This window comes from Alosa pseudoharengus, unplaced genomic scaffold, assembly GCF_046254945.1.
Source record: "Alosa pseudoharengus isolate Yale_2024_CS ecotype anadromous, Long Island Sound unplaced genomic scaffold, YU_APseudo_1.1 YU_APseudo_1.1_scf_19, whole genome shotgun sequence".
NCBI lineage: Eukaryota > Metazoa > Chordata > Actinopteri > Clupeiformes > Clupeidae > Alosa > Alosa pseudoharengus.
The window spans coordinates 8,030,036-8,053,208 of NW_027468657.1; the positions used below are offsets into that span (position 1 = coordinate 8,030,036).

The 23,173-nt window shown below is 46.4% G+C and overlaps 1 protein-coding gene across 6 annotated transcripts in view; it reads left to right on the top strand.

The window, feature by feature from the left end:
- The window catches only part of elf1 (E74-like ETS transcription factor 1), a 49,935-nt gene that overhangs the window by 4,794 nt on the left and 21,968 nt on the right, over window positions 1-23,173 (top strand). The window contains exon 1 of one of the 6 annotated variants that reach the window (XM_076291611.1): window positions 6,177-6,790. The exons of 1 other annotated variant lie outside the window; for it this stretch is intronic. The gene's annotated coding sequence lies outside the window, so the exon portion shown is untranslated. Of the gene's footprint in view, window positions 1-6,176; window positions 6,791-15,948; window positions 16,413-16,946; window positions 17,251-23,173 lie in introns of those variants that run through there. 4 more of the 6 variants (XM_076291606.1, XM_076291610.1, XM_076291608.1 and 1 more) reach the window with 4 other exon arrangements.

Sequence of the window (23,173 nt, forward strand, 5' to 3'; positions counted from 1 at the left end):
TCTTTGCTTGTCAAACCACCTTCAGGACCATAAAACCTGAAGGCTATAACTGGACCAGTGGAACATCCTGCAGGGTGGTCGATCACCATCATGACATCATGTGTCATCAAACCTTTATAGGTTATTCGGAATAGGCTGCACACCTGGCCTTTAGCAAGGATGCACGCGGCATCTCACCTTCAACTGACTCCACTGGAGCCTTCAGTCCTTGGCAGTCAGCTCCATCTGCCAGTGTGAACCTCATCATCCAGATGTGTGCGGTCAACACTGTGTGCTATAAGATGTCAGTGCCAGCTCTTGTCGGCATGAATCCTGGAATGAGTGACGTAAGTCCCATGTGATGTGGGAAATGCCTCACCTTATTTGCTCACGTCCCCTTAAATCACCTGTATGGTATCTGACCTGAGTATCTGACCTGCTGTTTGAAAATCTGATCATGCTTCATTTAGTTTCACTCCCTCACATACATAAAGGGACTCTCTGCTTCATCTAGCTCATTTGTGTCACAGTTTGCACCCCCCCCCCCCATTCCACATAAAAACACACACACACACAAGGACTTGCAAGTGATAATGTCTGTCCTCCTTGGTAGGAATAAATGGAAACAGGGCTATATTGGCAAGGATGGCATTTTTTATCAGCTTTATGCCTTGTGTTGAACTTTGGCCCAGCTCTGAATAAAAGCTTCTTCCAAACGAATAAATGGAAACGTAAATACACCTTTGGTCAGACTGAGGGCTGATGTATCACCGTAGACACGTGATGTGATGTGAACTGTCTGGAATGTTGGCCTTGAGATGTGTTCAATGTTTAATGGGGAAGGAAGGGTGAGAGAATGTAAGCTCCATGGTCTTAAACAGGTGGTTATAATATGCCTTTCCAATAAACCAACTCCCAGCACAACACTCCTTCAGCTTATCGGTGTGTGAGGTACAGCATTGGCCCACAGAAGTGCATGATTTATGCGATAATGCGTCACTATAATGGATAACTACAAAACGGAGCCCTATCAAGATAACACTGGTAACTTGGGTTGTGAAAGTGAAGTAATATTGGAGTGGGAGGAGTGGGCATAATAACCATTCTTGATATTTGAGTATTAAACATAAACGGTTATTTAGCTATTTGTGGGTGGGTGGCGGCCACCTTAGACTACTGTAAACGAGGAATGTCAGTAAATAAGCAGCTAAAACCTTTCCTCCTGAGAGTGCACATCTCACTCCACAAGTGAAAACTCTTATGAGTGTGCAAAACCATGCCCATTAACGAGCAGTGCAATTATGTGAAATGAAATTAGTAGTTCAAATTAAAGCATCACATATGTTCTGATAACTTCCCACAATTCTACAATTGAACATAACTGATTTGAGATAAGAGTATTTGAATCGTTTTGTGCTGCAAACCGTTTTCATGGACCCTATATGGCCTTTTTTTAACCTAGCCAGTATGTATACACCTTCAGGATCCTTGGCCCGTTCTGGCCCTTACATGCCATTGTCAGAGAAAACCAGCACGTGTCATGTGTCGTTGCTGTCTAGCTGAAGGGACCATCGCAATCTGAGCAAAGCAATGTGTCCATAATTCAACACGGCCTTATTCATTTCCACCAGGTCTTTGCCCCCTTGCTTTGTGTATATGCAACACGATCCACGCAGCCAACGCCTTTTGGCCAGAGTTAGCACACACTATACCATCGTTAGTACCTTGACGACCCCGTCAGTACAACGCCAACCTCCAGGTGTTTGAATATGTCTGCTTATCTGTTTTGTCTGAGATTGTTTATCTGTTTATTGTACACTTTGTGTATGTAGAGTTTGTGTGTGTGTGTGTGTGTATATAGTGTTTGTGTGTATGTGTGTGTGTGTGTGTGTGTGTGTGTGTGTGTGTGTGTGTGTGTGTGTGTGTGTGTGTGTGTGTGTGTGTGTGTGTGTAATCACCCTTAACTGTATATATGTGCTGGTGACCTACCTGAGGTGTAACATTATGGTCAACATGGCATATAACAGCAGGCTACAGACACAGCAAAGGCAATGACTCAGCGATTGTGTTCTGTGTGTTTGTGCGCGCCGCTCGATGGAATTTCCACTGCGCTACCTACCGCCTGCCCTCCTGCACTCTCCTTTGTCTCGTAGCTCTGGGCGTAAAAACACTCTTCGCTCCGGCTCCGTCATCGCCCTCAGTCAAGGTTGACGAGCCGCAGACTGGAAGGGCCGCTTGGACAGTCCTGAGCTTCTTTTTTTTTCGGGCTCTTTAACGGAAGGCGGTGAACCAGAAAATGTTTCAGACTGGGCACTCTTAGGTTTTTTATACGAGCACTCTCGGCTGTGACACTGCAGAAGAAAGTAGGCAGGAAGAATAATGACGGTGGTGATGATGACACTCAGTAATGACCTTTGACATGCTGTGATTGATACTAATTCTATCCCAATTGGGGGGGCTCTAAGAGCCTAACGTCCTTTAATGTGTTGTGTGTTTTTGTCCATGCTTGCTCCATCTCTGTGGGTCTAATTAAAGCTCCACTCTGCCCAGTCTCTTTCTCTTTCTCTCTCTCTCTCTCTCTCTCTCTCTCTCTCTCTCTCTCTCTCTCTCTCTCTGTGTTTCTGGAGAGGGCCCATTGCTGTAAGACAGGATAAAGTCCCTTCCTGTGGACCAGTCATCATCTGAGCTACACAAACAACACTGTCTGCTCCAAGAAAGCTTTTTTTTCCGTCCTTCAAGGCCTCTCAAGGCTTTCTTGTCTTCTCTTCCGAGCCTATTTTAATTTGTTGGGTCATTTTATCTGTTTTACTCTCCTTCCAAGGTTCTTCCTACATTACTGCAGATAGTATATCTCAACAAAGTCTTAGTAACTATCAGAGGACACAAGCTGTTCGTTATATTCCCCCTCACATATAAAACAATATACCAAGTGTTTCAGGCTGTATGTTGTGGAAGGTTGAACAATGATCAGAAGGCCTTTAGATTTATTTAAAAAAAAAAAAAAAAAACATTAAAATACACTCTTTTTAGACTGGCATGTTTATTAAACATAGCTACACATGGTGTATGTGAGTGGTTGTTGGAATAGAAAATAGCTCCAGTTGACACAGAACATGAGTTGCACCAGCGTTTTGGGGGTAAGATGTGGTGTCTGCTTTTCTAAATCTGGGCACGTAGCAGAAAAATGAAGGGTTTTTTTGTGGGCCCATGCTGTTTTGCTTGGACTGGCGTGTGGTAATGCTGAGCGAAGGCTTAGCTTAGCTCGTCATTATTTTTAGGTCGGGAGGCAAAGGTGTGTCACTGACTGCATGCTCTCACAGCCCGTTCACATGACTTAACTCTGCCCTCATCTGTGAGGCTCGGCACATGGTGTGAGTCTGCCCTCACCCTCTAGTGAAGTGTGAAAACAAATCCACCGCCATCAGTCTTATCCTCGGAATATCCGTGGCTCATTCAAACTTGCACTGGCTTCATAATACGGTCTTTTGTATCCCAACACATGATCTGAAGATCCCACTTTACACACACACTGTTCTCTGTTGAGAGGGCTACTCATCCGCCTGCATTAAAATCATAAAGGGAATAATTCATGGGCAGGGGCAGGGAGTCGATAATTGAAGTCAAACGATGACACCGAGCTGTCAGGAACTGCTCATTAAAACTTTAAAGCACTGTCTCGCTCACTTCCTCTACCCCATCAAACAAGCATCACAGATGGACCACAATTTTATGTCTTATTTATTTATTTACCATTTATTTACCAATTATATTTATGTACAGTACTTATTAGCAAGTTGTCGAGTTTAATCCTGTTGAAACCCTTCAGTTAATTTGTGAAATCCGGGGTTCTGCGTTCACGGGCTCCAGGCTGTTCTGCTGTGGTGCTCCCTGACAGGCGTGCAGGGAGGATCGTGTGTAGAAACCAGGCTCTGGCATCTGCAGCCCTTCTGAAAAAGGTGGAACAGAATGTCCTCCGTCGCATCTGCTAACGAGGCTGCGCGGGAGCAGATTGCAGGCCGGACGGCATGAGCCAGATATGACCTAATGTGTCTATTAAATTTGCCCTTTCATTTCTGCGCCCGTTTATTTGTTTAGAAAAAAGAGAAAGAAAGAGAGAGAGAAGTACCCGCGCTGGTTGGTCACAAAGCTTCCCTTCATAAATGACGCCGCACGTGCTCTCTTACTAACACGTACCGTAACGCTGCAATATGATCAAAACAAGACTGGAAATCCTTTTTTTTTTAGTGTTGGCAACTGTTTTTTGTTTTTATGGCAACTGTTTTTTTTTTGCCATTTAACTGGCAGTGTTGGGAAGCATTTTTCTCTGACTTGGTTACTCAGCATACTCTGAGCAGCTCAGCATGATTTGTTTATGCATGCGCGTCAGATTAAGAACTCTCTAACATCGGCTAGATTAGGGGCTTAATGACTTAATAAAGATCTGTCAGGGTTGTTTTTCCACTTAACACCTAGGCTTGATGGAGAATGGTCTTTATTCTGAATGCACTAATGACACACATGCAATGTTAAACCCTGCAACTGGGGCCTGTGGCTGAAGCCTGCCATACGTAGAAGCCCCCCCTCCCCCCCAACCATGCTCTAGCGTTTGGTTTCCTGTTTGTCAACTGGATCGTGTCAGATAAAGATGTGCTACAAAGAACCAGCACTTATTGATATTCACTCAGACAACAGCCCACACACACACATGCTGTACACAGATGATCATACAAACATGCAGACATATAGTACACGCACACAAACATGCAGACATATAGTACACGCACACAAACATGCAGACATATAGTACACGCACACAAACATGCAGACATATAGTACACGCACATAAACTATATGACGCTTTTGTCCAAAGCGACAATTGTAGCCTACATAGATACACAAGCAAACACACACTCGCGCACACACACACACACACACACACACACACACACACACACACACACCCACACACATGCACATGCATGAATACAGTACATACACTACATTATACGCTAACGCTTTACTTATATATCCAGTTATAACAGTAGAAATGTTGTTGAGCAGCAGCAGCAACAACAACAACAAGTGTTATTAAATATGTATTTCAAATAGCGCTTCATCAAGGCACCCAAAGTGCTTAACAGTGACTCTCCCTACCCTCCTGATACATCCTCTCCCTCCTCTGACACCTGCACATTGGGCATGTGGGATAAAAAGGGGGCTGGTGAGCTAGTCAGAGGCTCCAGGTGTCATCTGAAAGTAATTGGTCATCTAGGGCTCTCCAGCTGAAGTGGACAGGTGTGCTCACCTCATCGCTGGGCAACACGAAGGACCACTGGGAGAAACACATGAGCCTTTAACTAAATGTCAACACACACACACACACACACACACACACATTTTCTCTCTATTCTCTCTCTCCTGCGCACAACCACACAGGCAGACACACCTGACCCAGCTGCCAAACAGCATGGTAGTCATGCCCCCCCCCACCAACATACTTTTGATTTTGTTTTGATTCATACTTTTGTGTGTGTGTGTGTGTGTGTGTGTGTGTGTGTGTGTGAGTTTGTGCCTGTGTGTGTGTGTGTGTGTGTGTATGTATGCCTGTGTGTGTGTGTGTGTGTGTGTGTGTGAGTGTTGCATGTGTGTGTGCATGTGTGTGCGTGCGTGTGTGTGTTTTACGGCCTCTGTTGTTAGCTTTCATCTTGCTCCTGGGTCAAACACAATGGCTGTTTTATGGCTCTCACTGTGCCCTCGAGGGCCACTCCCCCAATTCATCTGCTCCTACAAACCCATTATTTGCACTGCAGTTGACTAAAGTCAGCAGGTTGAGATGCAGGGCAGAGGTGTGTGTGTGTGTGTGTGTATGTGTGTGTGTGTGTGTGTGTGTGTGTGTGTGTGTGTGTGTGTGTGTGTGTGTGTGTGTGTGTTTGTGCTTGCGCGTGTGTGTGTGTAGGGGGGTTATGATTTAGAATCTTTTGCATAGATGGGATCATGAACCACTTCGGTCCGCCTGTTACTCGATGGTTGGGCCCACATGCTGGGGGCCTTGGGGCTTGTGTTGTTTTGCTCCATGCTGGGCTGATCTGGTGCTGTGGTGCTGTGAAGGCACCGGGTCAAAGTCCACGCGTCACCCTCCTGAATAGTGGGTGACTGAGCAGGCCAGATCCTGGCACTCCTTTCCCTCGGCAGAAATGAGTCGTTTGCCTTTCCCAACTGCTCAAGGTGTTGTCTTGAGTGTTACTCTGTCCTCCCGCCTGTTCCCTCCCACCACCAGAGGCTGCAGCCAATCGCCAGCCTTGACACAGCTCACCTGAAAGTCATTTGCATATTGGGCTTGTCTTGGCCTCTGATTGGATGGCCTCGGGAGTTTCAGCTCCCTCCACCGCCCCCTTCCCACCTCCGCACCAATGGCTGTTGGTGTCGGTGACTCAGTGTGAGAGGGCAAGTTGCTTCACTACACTTCTGCTTTTGAAACTAAAAATCCTCCAGCAGCCATTGCCTTCGCTCGCTTCTCTCCCCTCCTCTCCTCTCTTCTCCTCTCACGCTCGTTTCAGTTTGTTGGGGCTTTTTTTTTTTTATCTCTGGCTGATGCGAGGGGGAGAGGGCAATAACAGGTCGCTCCTCTTCAACAGAATCGCGATGCCACTCACCAACCTCTAGGCACACCCTTGGACTACTTTTCTCTCGACCAGCCCGCTTTTTCTTACTCTTTTTGTGGCCTTCTCTGTGTTTTTGGTACGCCGTACCCATCTTGACACCTCTCTCTTCACAAACATGGAGACTGACACGCAAGCCCCGTGGATCTGAGGTTGGTGCCTGATCTTTTGACTCTACACTCCTACTCTTATGTTTAGGTTCATCTAATCAAGCAAATTGAAGCTTGGTTGTATTGAATGGAGTTTATATGCCGGTGTGTTTCTTACAATAATCTGCTGGTAGAAATTATTACCCATGTTCAAACCTGAATTGACGTTCAATGATTTTTATGAAAATATGACATCTTTGTTATTATTTTAAAAAGTCTTGTGCAGCGACTGAAAGGACATAATGTCACAGCATCATGTTCAGTGATATTGGCAAATGCTTTTATAGACTTATATTTCACCATGCATAACACGTCATGGCACACTTTTCATATAATGTGAAATGCAACGTGTCTTCGGAAGTTCTTCGTCATCTAGTTTCCACTCTTTCTGACATGCATTGCAGTTTTGCTCCGTCTTTACAACATTTTAATTGTTCATTTTTTTAAAACTGAAGAATCATTACCATATATGGGTAGTTGGAAGTAGGCTGGGATTCGTGTTTTGCAAGTCCCAGGCCAAGCCCACATGATGGCTTGTGGGTAGCTGGTGTGGAAACGAGAACTATAACTATAGAGTTTCTTCTGCGAACCACGCACCCAGCCACGCTTCCCAACACCAGGTGCTGCTAAAACCCAATCTGCCGTTCTGTTGCCAGGCAGATAAGTGGCGTCTCATGCCACATTCATGTGCGTGGCATCTCATCTGGCACTTGAAGGGCTGCGGCTTATCAAGCTCAGCCCGGCTCATTTGAGCTTGAGCTCACCAGAACATTCAGAGATGAATGTTGCTCATCCTGCTAAGCCCGAACATCGGCAGGTTTCTTTTGACAGTTAATGTGGGCGGGGAGGTGACAAACAAGTCCCTTGGCTTTGTCCATCTCATTTTTCCAATGTGGCTCATCTAAGCTTCAAATGGTTTTCACGTGGCTGGTATCAGTGCGGGGGTGAAAGATGTTATTTGAGATGGGGTTTTGAGATGGCGTTGGTGCGAGTTTGTGATCTGAAATGTTCAGGTCAGGTGTGCTTCCTCTTTCTCACAAACATGTTCCTCTTGAGTGTTGGACATGAGTTGACCATCCACACACAAGATAGTTTAATTGACGTGCATGCAGTGGCCGTGGGGTTGATATAGGTTGTCATGTGATGTGTTCACAAGAGATCTTGGCTCGTGGACTAAATATTTACTTTATTTTAACAAGTTTAACATTTGCAGTTCTAAATAAGCCTTTAAAATGAATCCTGTGTCAGTATCTGGAGATTGATATAATTAATATGCTTCTATTTTACATTACGCTCTCACCGGTATCTCACCAAACATCTCTTGCATCTTCTTTGCACTCATTTACTGCGACACCAACTATTTGCTACAAGTAGTCTAAACAGGATAGCCCTCCCCCACTTTCCTGCCTCTTTTTCTAAATATCTCCCCCACAGCTGAGCAGACATCTGTAAAGGGAGTAGATCTAGTAGGCTGTTTGGATATCTTTCTAATCACGCCACGCCTCGCACAGCCCAGCCATGCAGGCCTCTGATTTGGCTTGTAAATGAAGCTGAGCACCTGGTCTAGCGGCCAGAGACAGCAGCACCTGACTGAATGCCATTGTGTCTTCAGGGGGGGGAACGCTGCAGCGACCGAGTGAGGGGGGTGGGGGTTGGACAGGGGGCCGCGGGGGTGGCTGAGTTTCTCTTGTCACACAAGGCCGGGCGTGCCTCAGATTTGGGTACACATACTCAGACACACACACACACACACACACACACACACACCCTGTACACACAATACTCTGACAACAAGTTGCTGCCTGTAACTAGATCATTAAAAGCGGGAGGAGGAGGTGGTTGGGGTTGAGGAGGGGGAAGAGTTGGTGTGGAGATTGAGACTTAAACAGCTTTGGCCTTATTGGGATTCTGAACAAACAGTAGAGGGCTGGGTCGCCCTCCGAGCAGGCAGACTGAGCCAATCGGCTCGCTCCACCCTGACGACTGTGTTGCTGGGCCGGTTGCATAACTGGTATTGGAGTCTAGAGACAGGAACGTATGTCAAGTAAGGCTCCTGGAGTTTTATTGCGTACCATGGGACTTCACCCACCTGTTGGTCATGACTGAGTTATGCTTTTCCAGTTGTAAAACTGATCAGGGGTTGATAACGTATGTGTGGGCAGGTTATGAGGCCAAGGATACAGTGAATGGCGTAAGTCAATGAGGTGCAAGTGTTGGAAGAAGAGCAAGGTATGGTCTCGACGGTACCTGTTTGAAGAAACATGATGAAAGACCGAAGAAGCCACGTGTTGTTGTGAGCTCTTTTCGGTGTGTTTGTGCGATGCTTTAGAATCAGGGCACCAACAGGATGCGTCTCGGGGGGGTTCCAGAGAAGGAAGGGAGGGCTGCATGAAATCAAAGCCCTCCCAGGCAATGTGGGGGATGCGCAGCCGATAGAGCTGTACAGCACAGAGGCTGCCTTCATTCAGGTCCTGCGGGGAGGTTGGTTTATTGCGTTTGTTTCCTAAACACACAGAGCTATAGGCCTACTTTCTGTTGGATGCTCTAAAGTCTGGAGTTCAGAATGTCAGTGGGTCATCATTAGGGTTGGGCACCGAAACACGGTTCTAATATTGCACCGGTGCCGACGCAAGCGGTAGTAACTGCATCGAATAACAACGTGGATTTCGGTGCCTCATTTCGGTGCTTAAATAGCATTTTTTTTTATATTATTTTATAGGAGGCATCACTGCATGTCATGCGACATCTCTAACGTCTTGCTCTGATAGCATAACATTCAGATACAAGTAGCTTACTTTAAAGAGATATCACAAGCTCCTGTCAAAATCTAGCAGTGGGCCTAACTACACACTGTAAGCAAAAGGCTATGAAACTACATCAACAGTAGGCTATACATTACACAATATCCTTGCTAATGCGCTAACTGGCATTTATTTTAAATGTTATCAGCAAAGTTGTAAGGTGAAAACTTTATTTCACGGTGTGTTCTAAACAACATAATGGCATGATATTAATATTTCATGTGCATGAGGCCCATATAGCATCACAATGAATATGAAGATCATGTTAAAAGTTAGCTGGCAAAAACATAAATAATAGGTTAGGCTACATACCTGATGTCACTGAGCTGTCAAAGAGGCTACGAAACCATCTCCGTAGGTTATCGCTAATTAAACTCAGCTGACTGGTATTAGCGCATAGCCATAGTTGCTGATAAAATGCCTACTAGGCTAGCGCTGGGAATCTAAACACTTCAACACCGACATGTAGCCTAACATGTTCAAAACTATTGCGTGTTATGGGTTAAGACATGAAATTTCTTGAAGCATTTGGGAACACACTGAATTAACTGGAAAGTAGAGTCCCTGTTACAGTAGATTAGCTTGCTTGCTTGCATATGCCGTTGTCCATGACCTGGCAGTTATATGGCAAGCGGTTTTAGCATAGCCTACCTTATGGCAAACCGCCTACACTGGGTAAACTTGAAAGCAGAGCTTACCATTGTGTGTGCATGCATGGCAAGCTGTTTTAACATTTAAATGTATTATTCGTAGGAGCAATGACATATTGATAGTAAATTGAATATAACAGTTCAATTTCATGTTTAAATTTGTCTTATCAATAAAAAAAAGCAATTCATGCTTTAGACCATTTTAATTTAAAACATTTTAAAAACAAAGTAGGCTAACGGTTCAGGCACCGTTTCGGCACCGGCACCGTTTTAAAAGTATCGATTTAGCACCGGTATCGGATAAAACCCAAACGATACCCAACCTTATTATACGGCTCTTCACAATGCTAGTAGAACGCTCCATTGACTTGAATGGGATTTCCCAAAGTTCTAGCAGTAAATAAATTCATGTAATTACCGCTGCAAACATAATTACCGCTGTCAATGGCAACGGGTTTTGTGCTTCTGATACGTCTTTCATATCACTACGCAAGGACTGGAACTTCATTCAAACGTGAAAGCAGAAGGTTAATCAGCTGTGTTCTAAAGAATGTTTGATTCAAGTTCAGCAGCGTGTGTTGTTGCGAACTATTTGTTTCTCAGCAAATGCCACGATGAACGGTAACAAATAGGCTAGGTTATGTAGGCTAAAGTCATATCGTGGGGAGTTTATTATTTCGTTTTGGCAAGTAGCCTTATAATAAGCGGGATAATGTATAGAACGCCGGTCATTACTGTGAAAATAAGTCCCTTCAGGGCGGAACAAAACCCCTCCGCTGCGCGTCGGAGGCCGGTTCGCCCTGTCGGGACTTATTTTCCCAGTAATGACCGGCGTTCTATACATTATCCCTTACCTAGTCATCATCACTGTGAAAAATCATGGAAAAAAAAAAGAAACGTTTGAAAAAGTGCTTGGGAGAGGTGTGTGGGAAAGCCTTCAGGGCTGAGTGCTCAGGCCTCTCTCAGCAGTTTTTTGTTTTTGTCTTGGACTTTTGTCTTGGACCCCCCCCCCCCCCACACACACACACACACATACACACATCACCCATCATGAGCCCAAGGACCTCACCCATGGCCTGTGTGGTCATAAGATGCAGTCAGTCAGCTCTTTGTGTTTCTGCTGCCTCTCCCAGGGGCATTTGCATTGAGTTTCCATACTGCTGCTGTCCCACCCCACCCACCCACCCCTCCCCACCAGGCCAACGAGCTCTCCCTGTGTCCTAACATACACCACCCACCCACCCACCCTACCCCACCAGGCCGACGAGCTCTCCCGGTGTCCTAACCCACACCACCCACCCACACACCCACCCCCACCAGGCCGACGCACTCTCCCTGTGTTGCAAGAGTCTGAGTTCATAAGCAAGCTCAGACTAGGCAGCTCCTGTTATGAAGAAGAGCTCACTTCCCGAGAATCTGAACCTTCATCATCCCACCACCCACCACACTCACAGGCTGCCGATCTCATCTCAGACACAGAGAGGCAGATTGCAAGAGTGGGATATGAGCATCCTTATCCTTGATTTGTATCACTGGAGGGGGCAAAACGTTCTGTGCACGGAGTATGCTCCCGGCGGTTGGGCTTGTAGTTACATGACTCCTCAACCCCACCCCAAGGCCCCTTCAACACACACATCCCATCCCCTTTTTAATGTGGACTGTTTGCCAGTGTGTTCCCGGCAGTGTATACACTCTCCTTCCAACAAAACAGAGAACCGGGCCTTGTGTACACCTAAAAGAAGACCCTTTTGTTTGTGTGGCCCTTTTCAACGGCCCTCTCCCACCTGCCTCTCTCTCTCTCTCTCCCTTCCTCCAATTCTGCCTTTGTCCACACTCAGACAGTTTTCCAGTTTATTGGTCTGCAGCTGCCAGGGGGGCAAAGTTGGTGAGGAGGCTTTGGAGCCAGCGTGGTAAAGGCAGACGCCTGGGCTGCCAGTGAGGTCTGGAGTTAAAGGACTGGACCAGCCTTCGTCCACAAGCCCTCGTGATGCACACAGCAACTGAAGAGGAGCATAATAACGAGGCGGGGTTTTCCGCGGCGCATCACGTCATGGTGGCCATCCTGATAAAGCCCGGGATTATGCAACGCCACCGTGGCTAGAAGGTGGAGTCAGGACATACCAAGGGAAAGGGCAGGCAGGCGGGGGGGTTACGGGCACTAGCAGGGCACAGGCAGGGCACTGGCAGGGCACAGTGCCACTGAGGTGGCATGGCGGTTGTAGGGGGAGGAATTCCACACACAGAATCGGTCTCTTAGGGTTTGGGGGGGGAAAAACAGCAAAGAATGTTTCTGGCCAGGTAAGTTCATTTATCTCTGTGTGTGTGTGTGTGTGTGTGTGTGTGTGTGTGTGTGTGTGTGTGTGTTTCCACATGACAGAGAGAGGGAGAGAGGGAGATACTCCCACAGATAAACATTTCACAAATGGGTCCCTGCCTGAAAAAGCTCTTTGTTTCGCTCCGAGTGTTTTACACACATGCCTGCACCGGTTTGCTGCAATGGCACATCCTGTGCTCAGGTTATTTCTGATTTGGGACACCAAGTGATAAAGTTGACTACTAACCACTTCCTTGTTAAACCATAGAGGCTGTATAAAGATGCCTGATGCTATTAGAAAATGACACATTTGTTGTAGAACATTTAACCCCTTTAGCACAGTACTTTTCCTACTGACGAGTCTACATGCCTTAAAACATACATCATATGGCCTGGTACTTTGTACATAATATGAACTAGAGTCTTCAAACAAACTGCATCTTGTGTCTCCTGCCCTTTTTTGCTCTGACACATATACCAAAAATGTCATGTGAAACACAGTAGTCCAAAGTCAAACCCTTTTCCAGTAAATTCCTAAAATGTGACCCGCTTATACAAGATTGAGCAGTGAAAAGAAAAAGAAAACCATTCTGTTCTCCTCTCCAGACATTGGGTGACCTATAGGATTGTTTCTGCATGTGTCACATGCCTGCATAGGTAGCATGTAATATACAAAGAGACTCCCTCCTGCTAATCCTAAGTGTTATGGATTGACTTCTGATCTCTTCTGACAGGCGTAGTCAGCCTTCAAAGAGGCCAGCAGAGTGTAAAGTGCTGTGCAGCTTTACCTCCACTGAGGGAGATGGAGGGTGTCGTTAGCACGGAGCTCACACGTGGCCCGAGTGCGGCGAATATGAGCCAAAAGGAGCCTACGAAGCGAGAAATGACTCTGGCGCTAGCTATCGCGGCTACCACCAAGGAACCTAATGTTGCTGTTTTGAACCCTATAGGTTAACAGATGAGGGAGGAAGTCATAGTGAACTGTAGATAATGTATATGATGGCGGGAATCCAAGCCGAGCCAACGAAGGAAGCTGAGCAGATGCAGAGCGCAGCAGAATAATCTCTGATGTGAAGAAGCACTGATGCACAAACAGTGATAAAGGTCACATTGGACGAGGAGTGAGTCTGTGCGAGGCGTGGGAGCACTTGTATGTGGGCGTGATACACTGTTAGTGGAGTAAGATTACAACAGTGTAAAAAAAGTCCTGCAGAATTCTTAAATCCTGTGTTGGTTCCCTTGTGCTTATTTGTATTTCTGTCTCCATCACTGAAAGTGTCAAGGTGCCACATGGTAGTTATTGTGTGTGTAGTAAGGTGTGTGTGGTAACAAATGAGCTTTTTGCGTTTCACCAACTGTTTAAACGATGCCAAGGGCATTGGTATCTAATGTAGTAAATGGTTAGTTGATCATGCTGGCCATTTTATCTTTCCTTTCGGTGTTGAGGAGAAATGTGGTCTGATATCTCTGTGGCTTGACATTCGGTGATAAACAAGTGACCATGTTTTGTTGTTGCAGTCTCCTCCCATTTTTTCCTTCCTTTCTTTCCGCCAAATTCCTTTTCTCCGTGTCATTAGTCGCTCACTCATACTCCTAAGAGATCGACGCCCTCCTTCCCTCGTCCTCTCTCAGCACCGTTCGTTATTGCTCTCACAATTATCCTATAAGCTGGTCTCTAGGCAACGGCCGCACCTTGTTTACCTCTCTCCTTTGCATGAGCTGAGGCCCTGATCCCCAGGTGACTTGTTGACTGCCTGAACTAAAACAAGTCTCTTTAATGCATTTGTCACCATTTGTTTGTGCTAGCAGCAGGTGGATGGTATAGTGGACATGAGTTTTCTCTCAGGCCCTTAAAGGGATTCCACACGTATCTGTACCCTCGGGACTTTGTTTCCTTGAGACTCTTTGGATGGAGGCTGTATGGTTCTCATTTGGAGAAGTATTTTGCCCTGTTTTGATTGGTTGACTAGCAGGTTATTGATGCTCCATGCAGCTCCTGTCCCATGCTCTCTATTTTATTGTGTGCTGCCATATTGTGGGCCTCTCCTTTCTTCCTGCTATCATAAGCAAACGATCTGCTTTGCAAAGGCTCACATTGTTCCTCAAATATTGACCTGTATCCTTTACACACACACACACACACACACACACACACGCACACACACACACACTCAAAATACAGTCATTACCACCTGCCTTTCATCTCTGGACAACAAAATGGTGGCTACACTTCACTGCCTGTAGTCATAAGAACAAACTTTTTCAAACCTCTACTGTAATATGTATTGAAGCATTGTGTTATTTAGAGCATAGCAGAGTTATTACTGTATACTGTGTGTCTGTTGTGTTTTGAGACCTGTACTTGTGTGGCTATATTGCTCTATTCTTGCATCCATTCTTTCCTTCCACCCGTGGTGGATCTCATTCTGATCAAACAGATTTAATTAGCTGGTAATCAGATCAGTCATGCGCTGAGTTATCAATGGCTTTATTAGGGTTTGCTCTCTGTCAGAAAAGGGGTGTCAGTGGTTTATATCTAGTCCAGGCAGAGGAAACCTCATGTCTCCTCATTACGTTTCGTAAAGACACAACAGGACTATATATTTCTCAAATGACTTGATATGGTCTGCCTGTTTTACTCTACTGCTTAGCTGTGGTGGGTGTGCTATAGAAGATGACATTGCTTGGCGGGAAAGCCAGAGTTCATTTTTGTTCATTATCTGAAGAGAAGAGAAGAGAAGAGAAAGAGAGAGATGTCTGTGTACTGTGATAGATCTGCAGAAGAAGAAAAACAACCTCCTTGTGGCAATGTAGTGTGCTGAGCTTACTTGGTGGGCTCGTTTGAAATGGTTGCTTTTGAAGATGACTGCAGCATGCCTGCCACTGGACAGTTTGTGTCCAGACATGCTCGGTATGTGGCTGGCTTTTGAAAATACTAGTCATGGTCTACGATGCAAAGTGAGCCAAGGCTGTTGCAGACTAAAGAACAGCACAGTCAGCCACACAGACAGCCTAGTGTGCAACACAAGGTGCTCATAGAGTGTCCCACCCTGCTTGAGCTTGGGTTATATACATCACTGCAAAACACCCCCCTCGGCTGTTTGCAATAACAACCTTGAGAGATTTCAATGAAACCCCTTATCGGCCACACTACCGTGGCACCAAGTCAAGCAAAGTTGGCGTCAATCAGAGTCAAAGTGACCCCAGGGTTGTCTTTGCGTTTTTCACCCCAAGGCTACGTAAAGGCATAAGAGAGGGGGCATGTTTTGTTGATGTGTTTGGGACATAATCACTCTCTCTCTCTCTCTCTCTCTCTCTCTCTCTCTCTCTCTCTCTCTCTCTCTCACTCTCTCTCTCTCTCTCTCTCTCTCTCTCTCTGGGTTTGCCTCCTACGCCTCCTGCTTGACAAATGCGCTGAGACATGTTGGTATCGGTATGAACCTACACAGACCAGTAGATGGGTGGAGAGTGTAGATGGTGGTGTTTGTCGCTTTACAGCCGATCGCAGATTAACCTCCTCTCGATTGAAAGCATTTTAAAATGGTAAACATTTGTCAGTCCTTCCCACTTTGTGCCTTCAGTTGAAGCCACAACCTATTTTGCGTAACACATCTACAAAGGTAGCCACGCCAAAAAAAGAACGAGACCAAGGGATTGCTCAACTCAGTGAGTGGAGAGATCTGCAGTGGAAACAGCTGTTTTTAACTGCATCCAGGGACGAATGTGGACACCCATCTCGCCACCTGGACTCTGCTGGGAAGCGTTCTTGATCAACCGGTATCCATCGAGGGCCAGGGACGGCTCTCCGTGTGCAGGAGCCAAAATTAACGGCCGGCATCGCCAACACCAAGGCATCTGAGGTACAGTTGGTTTGGCTGCTGTATCGGTGGCAGCTGAGATAGTGCGGGTGATGTGCGTGCGGTTTTGCCTGCAGTTAACCACTGGCCAGTGTTTTTCCACCGGCTCCCCCAAAAATGGCAAGGTGCTGTTCTAACACTCTGAGAGTCCAGCCAACCCACTGTACGGTTATTAATGAGCCTGGTGCATTCCTTATGCTGTTTGATTTGGAGGTCTTGCTAGCATATAGTACTGAACACAAACTAATACCATGTAGGATTGACCTTTCGATTGCTGTTGGTGTCTTTAAACATTTTCAGAATGACTAGAACCCATTTGTAACATGCACATGAAGCCAGTCAGTCCATAAAAGTGGTGAAATATTGGCATGCGGTATGTGTATACTTTGGAGAGTGGCCAAATGAGGTACAAACACCTGAGCAACTGGGCGATAGATGTTTAGAGCTTATTTGGAGCAGTCAGAAGGTCCTGAGGACAGTTGCACTTTTTTGTGCCTTCGCAGCAACTTCCTGTCTCCTTTTCACAACTGTCATGGTCCTTCCTGTCCGCGGTGTTGCGGCCAGTTGCCACATAGTAGAAATAGCCCCAGCAGTGCAGATGGCTCAATGCCCTGCACAAAGATCTCGCCCTGTGCTTCGTGTGGCACACATCACTCGATGTCGGAGGTCAATACTCGCACCAGCTGGTGGGTCATGGTGATTTATCTGTTGGGTATAGCATAGACCGTGTCGTTTATGTTTAGCATGCCTCCAAAGGCCTGAGCTGAGCGTGACGTGCGTCAACTGTGAAGATCCGCCATGGCCGGGGAAGTGTGAAAGAGGGGAGATTTTGCGAGAGGAAGTGAGTATGGGTGCACCCTGTTCTGTTTTTGCATGTCAGTTTTTTTTTTGTCAGCATGCTACGCAAGTGTGCTTTTTTGCCTGAGTGACACAATATAATACTGTTCTCAGGGTTGGAGTCTGAAGTCTCACAGTGTTTTTGAGTTTGTTTGTTTTTTTGAGTAAAAGTGGAATGCACAAGAGAAGTGAGAATGTGATCAAAAGGCAAGATTTGACCACTCTGAGTGACGAACATTGAGGGGAGATCTGCTTGATACAGTGTGCAAGTGTGGTATTTCTCAGAATTCGACTGAAACCGCAGCTGAGTTGGTGGTTTTGAAGTACTAAATGAGTAAGGGGTGGTTGGGTGCTCTAGTCTGGTGGAGGTTTACATGATGTCCTCTAAAAGCATCTTGAGCCCTTCTTTCATCGAGTACATGTACACACTCACCTGTTTCCTTTTTTAACTGAGTCTCTTGAAGCAAGTCTCTCATTTTAACTCGTATACTAATTAGAACGACAGAATGTTGTGAAATGTGCGGAACATTTATATTTCTTAATTTAGCAGACACTTTTATCCAAAGCAACTTACAAAATGAGGAAATGAGAACTTAGTAGACAATACATACTGCTATACAAACACTACAAGACTAGCAGAGGATGAGAAGCTTGTGCACTAGTGCAACAGGGTGTTGTTGGAGGAGATAGTGGTGGAAGCAGAAGGCTCTAGAAGGAAGTAGAACCAGGGGAGAAAGGAAGTGCATGGGAAGTGCATGTTGAGAGGTGCAGACATCACTTAGTTTGAGCGAGTTTGAGTTGTGTCTGTGTCTCTGTGTGTGTGTGTGTGTGTGTGTGTGTGTGTGTGTGTGTGTGTGTGTGCGTGTGTGTCTCTGTGTGTGTGGGGAAGGTGGGGAAGGTTTAGAGAAGTTTCCACTGTGGTAGTGTGTGTAAGAGAGAGAGAGAGAGAGAGAGAGAGAGAGAGAGAGAGAGAGAGAAGTGTTCATCTCTACTGTGGTCTAACAGACAGGAAGCAGCAAACCCAGAGCTTAGTGATGCTGTTCCTGTCAGTGCAAGATTCACAGGTCAGTTTGTGACGGAAGGGGTTTTTTGGCACCTCACAAATGCTGTAGTTTCTTCTTTAGAACCGAACTCTCTCACCCGATACCACCCCCCCCCCTCCAAACACACACACACAGACACACACACACACCTCACAAATGCTGCATTTTCTTCTTTGGAACCAAACGACAAACTTTCTTCTTTAGAACCGAACTCTCTCACCCGATACCCACCCCCACACACACAGACAATACACATCACAAAGAGATCACCTGAAGAAGAATCATAAAGACACAAGAAGTTTCATAGAAGAACTGCTCTTGCATGCCAATCATCCTTAGTGTTATGTACCATACGGGTTATAAACATGGTTATATTACAACAAAACTATTAGAAAACCATATTAGAAGATAAAAAAAACATCCTTGTTTAACTTGGAAAGAAGCCTCAGTGAACAGCCTATCTGGGTGCCTGTTGAAGCTGCCAGCAGTCGATATTATTGAGCCATGTCATTAGCGGAGTTAGCAGGACGTGCGTGTGTGTGTGGATGTGGTTGTATAATGTGGAGAGGCATGTGGAGTATGTATGCTATGCAGGCTGATGGGAGCACTGCTGATGTCAGACTCCTGCTCTGGCTGATGTGCTCCCCACATGGTGACCCCAGGTACTGCACATCTTACAAGGCTCTCATCTCTCACTATTTATCCTGCACTGCATACGCATAGTACGCTAATTACTTTCTGTGAATGTGTATGTGCGTGTGTGTGTTTGTCTGTCTGTGTAACTGAGTGTTTCTGTGTGTATGTAGGCGTTTATAAGTAAATATACTTTTTTGATCCCGTGAGGGAAATTTGGTCTCTGCATTTAACCCAATCGGTGAATTAGTGAAACACAAACAGCACACAGTGAACACACAGTGAGGTGAAGCACACATTAATCCCCGCACAGTGAGCTGCTTGCAACAACAGCGGCGCTCGGGGAGCAGTGAGGGGTTAGGTGCCTTGCTCAAGGGCACTTCAGCCGCGGCCCACTGGTCGGGGCTCGAACCGGCAACCCTCCGGTTACAAGGCTGCCCCAACATGCAAGGGAGTTTGTGTGTGTGTGTGTGTGTGTGTGTGTGTGTGTGTGTGTGTGTGTGTGTGTGTGTGTGTGTGTGTGTGTGTGTGTGTGTGTGTGTGTGTGTGTGTGTGTGTGTGTGTGTGTGTGTGTGTGATGCTTAGAAAACACAAGAGGCGTTAAAAACCTAATCTACATTTCAACTCACTGACTCACTTAACAAAATATGCATGTGCTATCAGGACCATGTGTCTTCTTGGATGAGAACGGCCCATGTAACTGCAGGCTCATTGCAATGGGAGCACAATTCCGGATGCCATGTGTTGCTTATTTAACGTGTGGACACAAAAAGCCAGTTAAAGGGGAGCAAAGGCATGAATGCCAAGCATGCAGCGCCGTGCCATGCAATCCTGTCTCCTCTCGTCGGCTCTGGTCTGGTCTGGTGTGCTCTCGTGATCCAACATGCAGCTGCAGCTCCTTGGGTTTGTTTTTTGACACTCACCTCACCTGGGCCCTGGCCTGTGTGTGTGTGTGCGTGTGTGCGAGTGCGTGCGTGTGTGTGAGTGTGTGTGTGTGTGTGTGGTGACATCAACTCACTGTTTCAGGTGGGCGTGGAGTGCTCCTCTCTCTTTCTCACACACACACACCCACAGCCTGTCTCTTCCTCAGATGCCTCAGGGGGAGTGGAAAAGTACAAGCCTCACAAGAGATCAGATTAAATTCCATTCATCCCACCCCTACCCCCCACAGCACCCAAATCACACACACACACACACACACACACACACTTCAGAAATCTAGCTAGAGGGATATTCTGTGTGTATACATGTGTGCTTGTTATTTCGACATCTTCTTTTATTTGTCTTCAAGACTGCACCAAATTCTCAGGCTGTCTTTAGTTTAGAGTTTGGGGTAGTGCTTGTCTACTTTTTCTTCTGCTTTCTGTTCTGCGCACACATTTTGTCCCTCTTGTACGCTTCTTCTTCCCCTTTGCACCAGGGCCGCGTCCCCAGCAGCTGGTTGCCATTAGGGGACACCCTTGTCCCTCTCAATTAACTCCTCGCATATCTTCCCAGACCTGGCAACCCAAATGTGCACTGCATCGTGTCAGAGTGCGTTAACACGCAATGACTTACGATCGGGCGTCGTGCCATTTGAATGCATACTGTCATGCAATGCCAAGAATAGAAGCCAAATTAAAAAAAAAAGTGTTTTTATTTTTGGTCACTGTGCAGTCACTTTATTCGCAGTCAGTATTGCATTCAAGACTGATTGTGTAGTATTCTTTTGGTATTGAAGACTGTTCTCAAGAGTGTCCAAACTGATTGTGTAGTATTCTTTCAGTATTGAAGAGTGTTCTCAAGACTGTCCAGACTGTTTGTGCAGCCCTCTTCCGCTTGCTGTTTAGGTAATGCATTCATTGCTTGTGTGTGTCTCTCTCTGTTGAATGTGCTAACAGACATGCACCACCTAATTAACTTTCTCCTGCACCGCTGCGTCGTGTGGCCATCTTTTTTGCAGTCTAAACTTTTCTAGAACATTTTTCTCCCCTTTCTAATTTTATCCCGACAATTAAGCCTTGCGTGATGTAGTCCCTCCTCTGTTAGCGGGAAATTCTTTGGCCACAGCCAGAAAACAAACGGTCCCCTTTCTCTCCTCCTCTCCTCCTCTCTTCCTCTCCTCCTCTTTTCCTCTCCTCCTCTCCTCTATGCGCCAGCCTCTCTTCGGGCCCTTTCATCTGGAGGCCATTGTTCCATATCAGGCGGCCACAGAACCCCTCACTGGACCCAGGACCACTGAGTCACTTCCTGTTAGGAACACAGTGTGAAAAAAAAGAAGAAGAAAGAGAGAGAGAGAGAGAGAGAGAGAGAGAGAGAGAGAGGGAGGAGAGAGAGAAAAACACACATCCCCCATGTTTTCAGCTGATGATGCTGTCAGATGACCTTGGACAAGGGGCTTTGTCCTGGACAGAGATGGTGTGTGTGTGTGAGTGTGTGTGTGTGAGAGAGAGAGTGTGTGTGTGTGTGTGTGTGTGTGTGCACTTTCTCTCCCTAGTAATGTTTCCTCTCCAGTCTCTGTGGGTCGGGAGGAGAAAGACAGAGAGTTGGAGATATGAAAGAGAGAAAGAGAGTTGGTGATAGAGAGAAAAAGAGAGAAAGAGTGAGATAGAGTTAGAGAAAAAGAGAGAAAGAGACTTATAAAAGAGAGACGGAGAGTGAGAGATGAAGAGGGGAGATGGGAAAGAGAGAAAGAGATGATGATGATGATGATGAGGCCACAGTTTCAATCATAGTGACTCATCGGTCTGGCCCTGTGTATGTGTGTGTGTGTGTGTGTATGTGTGTGTGTGTGTGTGTGCTATGATGATTAGCCATCCCCTGGTGATGTCTGCATTTGAGGACTGATGGATTACTGGCAGGAACTCTGGTAGAGGTAGGGGGTGATTGGGTATGATGTAATGGTGATTTATGCCAACCTGATTGATGCCCACTTCCCTCCACACACACACTGGCCATGTTGAAGCCATAAGACAAAAAGAAACAAAGCCAGAGCAAGCAAAACACTAGACACTAGAACACTGGAATACTTTGGTAACATTCTGTTTCGGTAAATGCCAGGAATGCCAGCCTGCCCCCTTAGGAAATACCCCCCCCCTCTTCCTCTCTCCTTTCTAGTCTCTGGCCTCAGTCTACCAGAGAACACAACAACAGAGGAGAGAGCAAAAGAAAGAAAGGAGAAAAAAGGCCTCTATTAGATTCAAGGCTATTTTAAGAGCCTCTCGAGATGTCTTGCTCTTTCTCTCTCTCCCTCGCTCTCAGAAAAAAACTGCTGATGGCACTTGAATCATGAGCTCACTTGACTTGGTGTGGGAATGGATCAGATGACTTGGCTCACTCCAGCCTCTCTCCTCTCCACCCCCTCTTTCTCTCCTCTCCTCTCTCTCTCTACCTCCTCTCCTCTCTCTCTATCTCCCTCTTCTCTCCTCTTCTCACCCCCCTCTCCTCTCCTCTCTCTCTCTACCTCCTCTCCTCTCTCTATCTCCCTCTTCTCTCCTCTTCTCACCCCCCTCTCTCCTCTCTCTCCATCCCTCTCTCATCTTCATCCCCCTCTCCTCTCATCTCCATCCTCCTCTCCTCTCCTCCCCTCTCCTTACACCCCCCCCCCCATTGCATCTCCAGTGTAAACTTCATTTGACTCTCCCAGCCCCCCCCACCCCACACATTTGTTTTGGTTGTTGTTTCCCCTGCTCATGTGACTGGACGGTCCACAGTCGAGTCGCTCTCCATGTTTGCACGACCCTGTGCAGTCCCCCATCCACCATTGGGCCGAGTGAGTCACTGCTTACTCATTCAATTGGCTTAAAGGACCTCCTTTCATGGTCAACAATGAGCTCAGCCCTGCTCAGCTGAGGTGGGCGGACGACGAGGGGGTGGTGAGGCAGTGGGCTGGAGGACATTACTGGGGTCCACTGGGGGATGCATATTTGTACACTGAGTGTCTGTGGTTGGGAAGCGTGTAAAATTTGTGCGAGTCGGTAGAGTGTGTGTGTGTGTGTGTGTGTGTGTGTGTGTGTTGTGTGTGAGTGTCAAAGACTGAAGTCTTTGTGTACATTTCTTTTTCCAAGTGGTTGCTACACGCTAGAAAATTGTTATGACAGAAAAATGTCTGACGTGGTTAGGAATGTACTGAAGAAAATAAAGAGAGAAAGAGAGAGAGAGAGAGAGAGAAGAAGAAGAAGAGAGAGGACACAAATGGTCTCTTCTGATGTGCGTGAGGTGACGTGAGTGACAGGAGTAAAGGAGAAGAGCGCCTCCCACATCATTGCAGCA